Raw genomic sequence first — 12585 nt, forward strand, 5'->3', positions numbered from 1 at the left:
AAGGAGAGGGATAATGAAACACTTTCTGGAGAAAAAAAAAACCAGTAAATTGTAGTGAAGTTTAAGGAGTTTTAAATGATTAGGTCACAGTTGTTGGAAACAGGGAAAAGTATCCCCAAGACAGAGAAGCAAGGAAGTCAAAAAGAGGCATTGGATTTGACAATAGGGAAGAAACAAAGAGAAAAGATTTAGAAGAAAGTGTGAGTGCATGGTAAGAGTAAGACTGAATAAGAAGAAAATAGTGGAGAGAAAGGAGGAGCTGAGGGTGAGAGGTGCGAGCTAGAGATACAGATAAGAAATTAAGAATGACGTGCACTGAAATTGCAGAAAGAGGGAGAAATAAAAGGCAGAACGTTAGAAATGAAAGAAACAAACAAAAAGAGAGAAGAAAGAAAGAAAGTTAAAAAGAAGAAAGGAAGAAAGAAAGGTTAAAGAGTTAAACAATCAATATCAAAATAGGAATGGTGGAATGAGCAGTGAAGAAGGAGGAAATAAAGGTGCTTTAATTGACAAAAAGAAAGGAGCAGATGTTAGAGTGGGAAGTGCTGAAAGAGGAGGAGAGAAAGACAAAAAGGGAGTGGATAATAAGCTGAAGGAGAGTGAGAGGAGTGGAGAGGAGAGCAGAGGTGGAAACAGAGTGAGACAGAGAAGGAGAGAGGAGGAGAGCAGAGGGAGAGGAAGAGGAGGAACTTAACTCAGCGCTGTGTTTTCAGACTCTCTCTCACTGTGAAAACCTCTCCAGCTGCAGGACTGAGCGCTATCAGTGCCTAACAGGCTGCTGCCAAACCCATTGACACACACACACACACACACACACACACACACACACACACACACACACACACACACACACACACACACACACACACACTGGATATGACTCTTGTGGTGTGTTGGACTCGGAGTGACAGTTGGGAATAATAACCGGCTCGGCATCCAGTCAGGTAAGTTCTATAAGCTTTTAACGTGATGGATCATTAGGAGATTTGTTGTGGTGTTATTGAAAGACTTTCTTTAATTTATTAAAGTAAGTGGAAGAAGTAATTAGGTATTTTACTAAAGTAAATGTAGCAATACAACTGTGTAAAGTTCTCTGTTGCAAGTAAAAGTCTGGCATTCAAAATTGTACTCAAGTGAAAATTATTGGCATCAAAATATACTTAAAACACAAAAAGTACATTTCAAAATGATATATATATATGTATTTCTAAATGTTTTTGAAGAAATATTATCATTGAGATATTAATGTCAATGTTGCACCTACCTTGCAAAGGTGGGGTTGATTTGAATGTATTGCTGGCTATAGCTTAACCTGTAATAATATATCATCATTTATTTAGTTTGATTGATTAATATACATCAGCATGGTAGCTGTTAACTGAAGCTGTAAAATGTAAAGAGAAATGGAGTGGAATAAAACGAAAATACTCCGGTAGAGTTCCTCAAAATTATGCTTCGTTACAGTACTTGTGTAAATGTACTTAGTTACATGCCACCACTGTAAACATTTAAATATTTACAACCTTCTCCTTCCTTTCCTCATTTGTTTTGCCACTGAGAGAATAGGGAGGTTATCGATAAAAAAGAGATGATTGAAGTAATGGGTAATAGGTTTCATACAGCTTTTTAACTTTAAAAGCAGAGTAAATACATTTGAGTAGGCACAATGACATTTAGAAGCAAACAAACCTATGTCAGTAGATGTTGTTTGCATTTTAAGTTTAAGTAAAGTTTTAACCACAGGTGATCATGAGTTTGCTCAGAGGATCAACGTGACATAGCAGTGATGCTGGTTCTCAGGTTTCCCATGTTGTTGCTTTATTCTATCGTATCCATTCTGATCTGTTGTTACTGCTGAGAAACCAACATGAGTTGTATACCCTGCACGCTTGTTACAGTTTATTTTCATGTCTTGAATTACATCTCCAAAGAAAACCAGCAGAAGCATGATTCTTCTTGTAGAAGCTTTGGCTGAACTTCAGTTTGACTACATCTCTGTATCTTCAGCTTCACATTCATTCAATCTTCTCTCTGTTCTAAACACATTCTATGTTGGCACCAGTGCCAGTACAGGGAGTGCAGAGTGGTGCAGGACTGAGTCCTACAATCCAGAGATGAGTTAGCATTTTACAACTTCTGTTTCCCCTTTCTCAAAGTCATCTTTTTTTTGCCGCCTTTATAGCCTTAATATGTGGAAATTATTAGACTTGAATCTTATAAAGATATTATATTCTTCAATGTTTTAAAAAACAATGGAAAAACAACAATCAATCTTTTTACGGATTCTTTGTGATGCAAAAAAATAAGCCATCCGGACGACTTTGTAGCATAATGTAAAATATAACAAAAAACACTACCTGTACGTATTCTGGAAAGACTAGGTCAACAGTTTTTAGGTTTTTCTCCACCAGGTCAATATTGTATAGGTGTTCATTTAATGTTTTCTAATATGTTGCCCCCTCTCTCAAAGTCACCACATCTTCATACACACAAGAGTTCCCGGCTTTCTCTGTTTGCAGTTAGGAAAGTATTAGTTTTAAGTCAGGAAACTGGAGAACAAGTTTACATCAACTGCAATGAGCTGATTACTTTAAAACCCACATTTACAAGCAACTGGTCAGTGATCAGATCCCCCCCCCCCTGCCCACCCCCTTTAACCCAAAGCTGGCGTCCTCTCAGCTTTTTGAAGTATTTTGTTTCAGTTTCAGAGTTAGGATGTGATTACTTCAAATAGCAGGGTAAACCACATTATGTTTCTGCATCCCACTACACTGCTTTAAGGGATTCCCTTTCTCTGTTTGAGATTGTTTATCCCGTAACATCCTAAATACATGTTTCAAACAAATCCAGCGTAAATCTAGCAGTGTTCCTTTAACGTAAACTTCTCTACATGTCTTTTCCCTTCATATTTGTGTGGGTGCAAACCTCTCTTGTCTCCCTTCTTCTTCCTCTCCTCCCCCCGTTGGATGGAGGTTTTGCTCTCAGAGCCAGATGAGCGTCAGTTTCTCATGATCCCCCTCAGTGAGTGCAGCTCAAACCGACGCGCTGCCAGAGAAAACATCAACACAACAAACCTCGCTCCCCCCTTTACTCTCCCCTTCCTCCCTCTTTCTCTCCCCTTCCTCCCTCTTTCTCTCCCCTTTATTCTCCTCTTTCTTTTTTCTCTCCCACCATCTACTACTTAGTTTGTTTTTGATAGCTTTGAGTCCTGCTGCAGTTCAAGGTTTCTCGAGTTCACGGTTCTGTCCAGTTCAATTTGTTCTCCTGCAGGGTGTGTGTGTGTGTGTGTGTGTGTGTGTGTGTGTGTGTGTGTGTGTGTGTGTGTGTGTGTGTGTGTGTGTGTGTGTGTGTGTGTGTGTGTGTGTGTGTGTGTGTGTGTGTGTGTGTGTGTGTGTGTGTGTGTGTGTGTGTGTGTGTGTGTGTGTGTGTGTGTGTGTGTGTGTGTGTGTGTGTGTGTGTGTGTGTGTGTGTGTGTGTGTGTGTGTGTGTCCTGGCAGAAGTGGGGGGTCTGGCCTTGTGTGTCATTAAATGGTCTCACTAAGAGGTCACTGGTTCAATTGTTGTTGAATTAAGTGCTGGCAATCGTCACGAAGGAAAGTGTGTGTGTGTGTGTGTGTGTGTGTGTGTGTGTGTGTGTGTGTGTGTGTGTGTGTGGTGTGTGTGTGTGTGTGTGTGTGTGTGTGTGTGTGTGTGTGGCAGAGTTGCCTTTGTGCAGAGTGAAGTGTAAATCTGTTACACATTCACTGGTGTCACTATAAGTGGCCCTGACGTCTCAACAATGGTTTCATTAGCGCTGAGGATGCCAACACGTCGAGTGAATGAAACCTCGATGAGATTAATAGAGTGTGTGTTTGCGGTCTAATGAAGTGTGCACTGCAGATGTTTAGTGTTGTGTAATGTCTTTAATGTCACTGTGATACACATTAACTGCTGGGGTGTGTGTTTCGAGACAATACAGAGGAAGCAACCTAGGCTAAGTGATCTTGAAAGGGCAGATGACTGGGTGGGTTAAGACTTATAAAACATAATAACCTCATTTTATTGGATGCTGTACAGTGTTCGTACTCTAAATAACAGATAATGGTTCTGTTTACCATAATCTCTTAATCTCTGTTGGTTCCATTGTATACCATATTAAAAAGCTTTAGGGAAATGTCATGTTGCATTTAACTGCATTGAACTGAACTAGAGGAGGTCGGGATGTACAAAAGGCAAGTGTCTTAGGCTGGAGCCACATGGGAACGGTAATGCAAACGAACCAAATTCGATATCAAAAAAGTCTTCCATCCACACGCAATAGGCACCAGAAACGTGTCCTTCCACAGGAGACCGCTCGACCCGCTGGAGACGCTGTAGTACATATGCCGGGCCTGTAAGTGGCCTGTACTTCCGCCACAAAATACACCAAAAGCAGCGAAGAAGACTTCCGAGCATGGTTTCCATGGTTGCCCTTCTGTTTATTCTCCTGCGGTGGATTTAGCAGCAGAGGTGGGGAGAGGCAGGGCTCTTTTTCTCCATCAGCAGCAGCTGATCTCTGATCTCTCTCTCCTGTCCGATTAGACTACACTCGCGTTGATGTCCATATCGATCAGATCTAGCTAGTTCTAGCTAATGATATGACACCTAAACAATAAGCGACATTTTGACCGGAGAATTTTAGATTTCGGCTAACGGAAACTCTGCCGTGGGGGGGTCTGCTGGAGGCACCTGCTGGGTGCACTGTCCTGCGAGATACCGGGACCTGGCTCGAAACACTCGGGAAACTGTTGTTGTTGTTGTTGGCGAAACACATCAGCAATGACGCGGGTGACACGGGGGTGAGCAGGAGAGGTGGGGAGAGGCGGGGTTATTGCGTCATCGTTATCAGAAAATGATCGTATAGGGTGTAGACACAGAGCCGTTTGGCCCCCCAGAGCGTTGCGTCCGCAGATCTACCCACCTTGGGACCCGCTTTGTGTGGCCAAACCGTCTATATCAGTGGTTCTCAACTGGTGGGTCGCGACGACCCGTTTCGAGTGAGATATGAGTGAAGAAAAAAAAACTTATATTTTGAAGGCCCGATTTTCTAACGCTGTGCATGCAGTAGGCGTTGGACTGGAAGTACCGGAGACCATAAACTGTTTTGAAAACTTTTGTCACGTAGTGATCATCTTCTCAATAAAAGTCCCCACGGAGAATAACTTTGCGGTAGAACTACTCTTTATACATCCATGGGTACAACTTCAGATACAAATGAACACATAATGAAATATGACCCCCGGTTTGATGATTGACAGGTCACAGAACAATGGGAGCTATCTACCCTTACCCACAATTTAAAGTCATTCACACAGACTCCTCTTTGCTCTTCTCTCTGTGTGAAGCAGCAAGCTGTCAGAACAAAGTGAAAACAAACAATGGCATAAAATATTATTAATATGTCGGGTAGTACCAGAATGCGTAGTTCACTTTAGTATTTCTAAAAATCTCCTGGGGGAGAATCCGCCCAGACCCCCCTTCTGGGATTGGGTTTTCAGCATGTGGGCCTTTTTATGTTATACAGTTCAGCTTTGATTCCATCATCTCATTAAACCTTATTTAAAAACATACTTTTGTTCTGTGCAGGGATATGAGGGATATATGCACTGTACTTAACTTTAATTAATAATGTATGCTGAAAAGTGTATTATATTACTGCACGATAGATTTATGTTGTTCAAAATTTCGGGTCGCGATTTATTGACATAGGAAAAAGTGGGTCCCGAGGCCTGACCAGTGAAGAACCACTGGTCTATATGATAGAGAACTGTAGCGGATACGACCGTTACCGCTCTCGTGTGGCTCCAGCCTTAGAATATGCCTACATTAAGCAGGTTAAATGTACATTTTTAGGACCCGATCACGAAAAACACTAATTTAAAGGTGGGGTAGGTAAGTTTGAGAAACCGGCTCGAGATATACTTTTTGTTATATTCCATGGAATGCTCTTAACATCCCGATAGCAATGAATATCTTAAGTGCTTTGACAAATCTGTGGAAACCGTAGTACTGTAAAAAGCACGACCAATCATCTGAGCCGGCCCGGCTAAAGTAACTGGATGGCCTACCTGCCTGTCAACCTTCCATCTCGTGCACAAACTTGCCCTCATTGGTCATGTGCGCGTTCGTGTGTGTTGGAGGAGGGGCTCTGTAAGGAAGTGGCAGATTTTTCCCGGCTGTGTATTTTCAAATTCTAGCGCACTCGAGCTGGTTTCTCCAAAATTACCTACCCCACCTTTAATTGTCATTAGAGCTATTTTAATGAACTTGCTCTGCAGTGGGCTAGTAACTTCAACTCAAACTCTCCAATATTTCCCTTTTCAGTTGGGAATCCGTTAAATAATGCAAAGTATTTCCTGAGTTTGTTCATATGGGAATACAACAGTTTGATGTAGAACTCACCACAAAAAATGCAACAACTGCCTAAAAGATTGATCGATTAATGATCCACGTATTCATTTATAAGTTTACTATGAAAGGTTTCCAGTGCTGGTGAAGTAGTTAAGAAATAGGATGACTTTTGTGTGTGTTTGGGTGAACTAAACCTTTAACCTGAGGACAGAAATCAAGGAAAGATCGAAGATAAGAGGAGTTAAGATAATCAATTATGGTTATAGTGTGTGTGTGTGTGTGTGTGTGTGTGTGTGTGTGTGTGTGTGTGTGTGTGTGTGTGTGTGTGTGTGTGTGTGTGTGTGTGTGTGTGTGTGTGTGTTCTTGCCTACTGTATGGTCTGAGGTGCTGTATCTGTATTAATCTTGTGTATGACAAACAGCTGTTGCATTAATCATTTCTTAACAAGGTGTGATACACATAATTATCTGAGGTGGCTGCTGGGTGTGTGTGCAGATTTGCAGCCTCAGTGACTTATAGCAACAAAGCAGCTCTATTCCCTGATGCCTACAAGCTCATCATGTCAACAAAGCTCTATTCCCTGATGCCTTCAACACCATTTATTATCCCCCCCCCCCCCACACACACACACACACACACACACACACACACACACACACACACACACACACACACACACACACACACACACACACACACACACACACACACACACACACACACACACACACACACACACACACACACACACCTTCCAATTAGTTACATAACATCATCTAATAACCTGTGAACACACTTACAGATTACCCTGCCCCATGCTTGATGACCTCCAGGTCTTGAACCCTCTGGAGTAATGATGAACTGAGAGAATAACCCACAGCAGGATGACATCCACTCCTGTAGCTCCACATGAGATCTTCTTACATTTTTATAAGACTGGATTTTAAGTGTTTATTTTTGGCAGAAGAAGGTTTCATAAAGCTGTTCAATTGCTAACAAATATCAAGTGTCAATAAGGGAAGTAGTCCAGCAGCACAGATGTAATGGCAGCTCTGTACTGAGACAGCAGATTAACAGCAGACACATTTTCAATTATTTCTAGGAACATACCTAGAGGCCATGTCCTTCCAAACCAATGACAGAACAACCTTTACATAACTATAATATTTGTGTCTTTATGACTGCAAACCAAACAAGACCGTGAGAAAAACAAAAAAACAGCCAGTTAGCTTAGCTTAGCAAAAATATTTGAAACAGGCGGAAATAGCTATGTCTAGCTAGTTTATTAGAATATTGTATAGTTTGTTTAATCTGTGCAAACACTGAAGAGTAATTACAGTGACATGTGGTTTTATTTGGTGTTTAGTTTATTTAGTTTATTTTATTAGGATCCCCATTAGCTGGTGCATAACAACAGCTAATCTTCCTGGGGCCCACAAATAACATAAAACATGACATTCGACAGTACATTACAAGACAATGATACAAATCGTCTACGGTGTCAATTTTCCTTCAAACAGTGACTTTCATATCAACCATCACATACAGTTATTTTCTGATTCCCCATTTCCTTGGAAAGAAAAAAAAAAAAATAATAATAATAATAATAGTGATTTTACAAATGTCTCCCTTCGCTTCTTTTAGAGTAAAAACAAACTAAACAAATACAATCCTCATCATAACTGTGAAAGGCTGTGTGTGTGTGTCTATGTTAGCGAAAGTACCATATTCCTGCATGTGTTTAAAACCTATATGAATCGGTGTGCTGCTGTATGTTTACCATAACCTGTCTGCCGCTTGTGTAATTTACAGTCTTTGGGCTTCTAGATGCCTCTTCAATCGTCTTTTGAAGCTTGCTTTAGTTGTTTCTTTAGAAATCTGATCTGGGAGTGTGTTCCATGCAGCCATGGCTCTATACAGCACTGTGCTCTTCCTAGACTCTGTTTTGGCTTTAGGGATTTGATAGCAACCTCTTGTGGCATGTCTCGTTTTATATGTATGGATTTTAGAGCTAGGTGTAAGTTGCTTATATAGACAGGTTGGATGTTTCAGCTCATTTATCTTTCTCAAAAAGTCAAGGAGTGATACCATCAGCCTCTCCGTTCCAGAACTGGGGCTGGAACCATGGCTGCTTGGGCCAGAACTGGGGCTGGAACCATGGCTGCTGGGGCCGGAACTGGAGCTGGAACCAAGGCTGCTTAGGCCAGTCGCTTGGGTGGTGGGGCCGTAGCCGAAAGCTTGGCTGCTGGGGCACGGGGTTTGAGGCAGGCATGCAGACTGTCTGGGGAAGTCACAAATGTCCTCAACATTTCTGGCAGTGAGCTTCCCAGTCGGGCTTATCTGCCACTTCCCGACGTGCATGTGAAAGAGTGGCCTCCTGAGCCTCTTTACAAGGAGCCCTCCTCCACCCTCCAAAAATACACAAAATCTTGTGCGAAAGCTCGTCAAGAGCATCCTCAAAAATTACTACTGGGTCCATACTTGGTCTGTTCATACTGTCAGGGTTGGGGGAAAAAATAGGAACCAAATGCAGTAAGAGGACTAAAAAAGGTCAAGTAAACAAAAGGCGAGCTTTATTAAAAAGCTTAAAACAGGAAAAGCAAGAAACTACTTAACATAAACAAAACCGGGGAGCACGACAAGAACAAACTTACAAGTAGCCATGAACATGGACAAAAACGGGCAGGTAACATGGACAAGCATAGACGATCAGGGAACAAGGACATGAAGAGACGACGAACAGATAAGGAGCACAGGGGAAGACAAGACTAAATACACAGAAGGGTAATCACAGGACAAGACACAGCTGGGCAGGGGAGGCAGAAACACAAGGGCAACAGGTGAACACAATGAGACAATCAGACATACCAGGGAAACTAAAGACAGGAAGGCAAACACAGGAAGTAGGATCAGACAAGACACAAGGAGGAAAACATTTCAAAATAAAAAGGTGGAAAAATGAAAACATAAATCCAAAACCATGACATATTTCCATTGTTCCAGCGATGGAAATATGTGTTCAGGTTTTTGAAGTGGGAATGAAGACAACAAATAGAATACAAAAAGAGACATTTGTATTAGGCCTCTAATAAATTCCCAACTCCCTGATTGTTTTACTCAGCTCAACTGGTCTGTCAACTGGTCCCAGTCAGGCGTGTTCAAATCTTTCTTTTGCTTTCAATAAAGTATCATATGACACATCTAGTTTTTTATTTATTGTAATAGGACACATTAGTAGTAGTACTGGACAGTAACGTTTACAGCTAAGGATCCAAAAAGGAATTCTATACTTCATTACAAGAAGTTGACAACTCTGGTATAGTCCATTTACAAGGAAGATCGCAACTTTGTCCATGTGTCAATTGACTAAAATGGTTAGGTGTTCAAATCGTTAATCTGTGATTACGACCTGAAAGTCATATTCATGTGTCACATATATTAGATTTAGGGTTTCCTGTGCAGTCAGACACACTTGGCACATTGTAGTTTTTTAACCGTTCACAGCCATTAAGAGGTGGCTCAGTCTGCTCTCAAACATATTTCCTGTAGCAATTCACCGCTCTGTGCTGCCCAATAAAGCAAGAATGCAGTCAAAACCTCTCTATTTATGATCCTCAGTCTTATAGTTTCTTATAGTTTCTCACAGCATGGGTGAAGGCTCAGACTACTCCTATTGACCACAATTAGGATACGCTTTTATTAGCCAACAGTTTAAAATAGTTTAAAAATAAATAACTTGGTAAGCATGATGCTGAAGTAACCAATCAAAGAGTAAGAAATTAGGAGTTTCATTTCAGTTAAAAGCTAAATACGTCTTTCTTTTCTGTAAGCATGAGTGTTACTGGGACCAGAATTAGGACGTTGTTTTTCCACACTAATCAATGTTTTTAGACTGAATTATCTAAATATGGACTAATATTTAATGCTCCCTGGTGTTAAATAGTTACTAAATACATACACAAGCGCTATATAAATATAATTTATTATTATTATTATTATTAACTTAAAGGGGGCCTATTATGCTTTTTGGGGTTCTCCTTTTTCCTGTAGTTTGTTATAAAGGTTTTTGTGCATGTAAATGGTATTCAAAGCCTACAAGTTCTCTCCAGTTGGAGTTTCTCTCCCACACACTTCCCATTGGGCTCCTTTGTTACTTCTGTAACATAGTGACATCACTAAGTAACACTCACTCTTCTATTTTCTATTGACTAACGCTCCAACACATTTCTCATGATAGGCTAAGGGGCAGGACATCTTTAAGCGGTTGACCAATCACAACAGAGCCAGCCAGCTAACCAATCAGAGCAGACTGGGCTCTGGTTTCAGACAGAGGGTGAAAAGAGGTGCTGCAGTACACAAAATACAAATATGAACCTGAAAACTTTAGCTACAATTCTTAAATGCTCCTCTTACTGTAAATTGACGTCTGGTAATCATATATTAATATGATTTTGTTATTGCACAACAAGTACTTTATCTTTTGTGTTTCTGCTGATAATACTTCTATACTTTAACATATGTGTTTTTACGTTATGGTATTAAGTAAGATATGTGAGCACTGCCTCTGCCACTTATATTCTCTGTCTCACTCCAGAATTAAACCCCTAAATCGTTCTTAAATGTGTATTTTATTTGACCTATTGTCCCCACGCAGAGAGAAAAAATATTGGTTTAACAGAACCATCATATGGGCCTGACAGCTCACTCAGTAAATCACAGACCCCCGGGGGTCCAGTCTAATAACTGGAACTCAGCCCCATCAGTCTGCCTCTTTATTCTGTTGAATAAACTAAAGCGCAGGGGAATCATTCACCAACTACTCTTACTTTTGTTTTGGAAATATAAATAAACCTCCTAAATAGACATTTTCTTGTCCAGCTGTTGCAGCTGTTGCAGACATTTTAACTTCTTTGTGTTGGTATGTATTTTCAAATGTGACTGTTATACTTGTGTGTTACTCTTTTTGCCATGAGTAGTTTCCATAAAGCTCAAAAAACCATTTGACTTTACTTTTTAGGCTGGAAATGGTTGCCCCTTTTCTAACCAGAAAGCTGTGTTCTCGCATTCTTAAATGCAACATCTCACAGTAGAGAGAATACAGCATTTAGGCACTTTTGCATTGGCTTCACTTATCAGGACCAGAGGTTACCGCTTGAATAAAGCAACATTTGAAACACTGAAACGCACACACACTCACATGCACAGAGACATGTACTACTAGGATAACTGGCTAGGGCTCACACAGATGCCAGAGTGTCACATGTCAGTCCACACTTTAAGGTCAAACTCTGTTGAGTTCATCCAGGCTCCACATGGATCAACAGGCCCCACGAGTCCAGTCTGACACAACACACTGCTCTCTGCTTTCAACACAAGCAACTGATCAACAGGGTCAAAGGTCAAACCCATGTTCTTATCTATGACAGGTCAGCAGTCTGTTCAAACCGATACAATCACATTTTGTGTTGATATGGCTAGTTTCTTATTTCTACATAGCAGACACAGAGCATTACTTTGGAGTTGTGTTTGGGTCCACTTGATGAATGTAATCAATCGATGTTTATTTATATCGCCCAATATCACAAATGTTACATTTGTCTCAGTGGACTTCACAGTTTGTACAGAATATCAGTATGAAAATACTACACCCTCTGTCCTTAGACCCTCACATCGTACAAGGAAAAACTTCCAGAGAAAACCCACAGTTTAAAGGGAAAAATGGGAGAAACCTCAGGGAGAGCAACAGAGGAGGGATCCCTCTCCCAGGACGGACAGACGTGCAATAGATGCCGTGTGTAAATCGAAGAGATAATACATTTTACAGCATATAGACCGAATGTTAGGAAATGCATGTGTCTGTAATAAGAAGATGAATCCACGAGGATGTCAACAATCCTGTGGGAGCCATCAGGGAAGTAGTATGATGAGAGTCAGGCAGGACCACAGTGATAGGTTCAGCCAGGACTCGAAGTCAAGGACTCAAATCCAGAACTCAGGATAGAGGATCCAGGACACAGGAACACAGCAACAGGATCATTATTATTTAGAAGAATGAGAAGTAGTAATAACCTTAGTTTTAAATATAAGATCTAAGTTTTTAGGATTTAAGTGAAAGAGTAAGAACTCAAATGTATAGGTGAAGAGGCACAACGTGTCTACGTCAATGCACTCTTATTCGATTATTTTATTTGATCAACTATAAGCTTCATCAAAAAG

General features: G+C 40.8%; 1 protein-coding gene across 1 annotated transcript in view; it reads left to right on the forward strand.

Annotated features, from left to right (window-relative positions):
- The first annotated feature begins 624 nt into the window (after positions 1–624).
- ripor3 (RIPOR family member 3) overlaps positions 625–12585 on the forward strand; it is a 121642-nt gene continuing 109681 nt past the window's right edge. Inside the window, 1 exon segment of the mRNA XM_034208728.1 lies at positions 625–944. The gene's annotated coding sequence lies outside the window, so the exon portion shown is untranslated.

Source organism: Gymnodraco acuticeps, unplaced genomic scaffold, assembly GCF_902827175.1.
Source record: "Gymnodraco acuticeps unplaced genomic scaffold, fGymAcu1.1, whole genome shotgun sequence".
NCBI lineage: Eukaryota > Metazoa > Chordata > Actinopteri > Perciformes > Bathydraconidae > Gymnodraco > Gymnodraco acuticeps.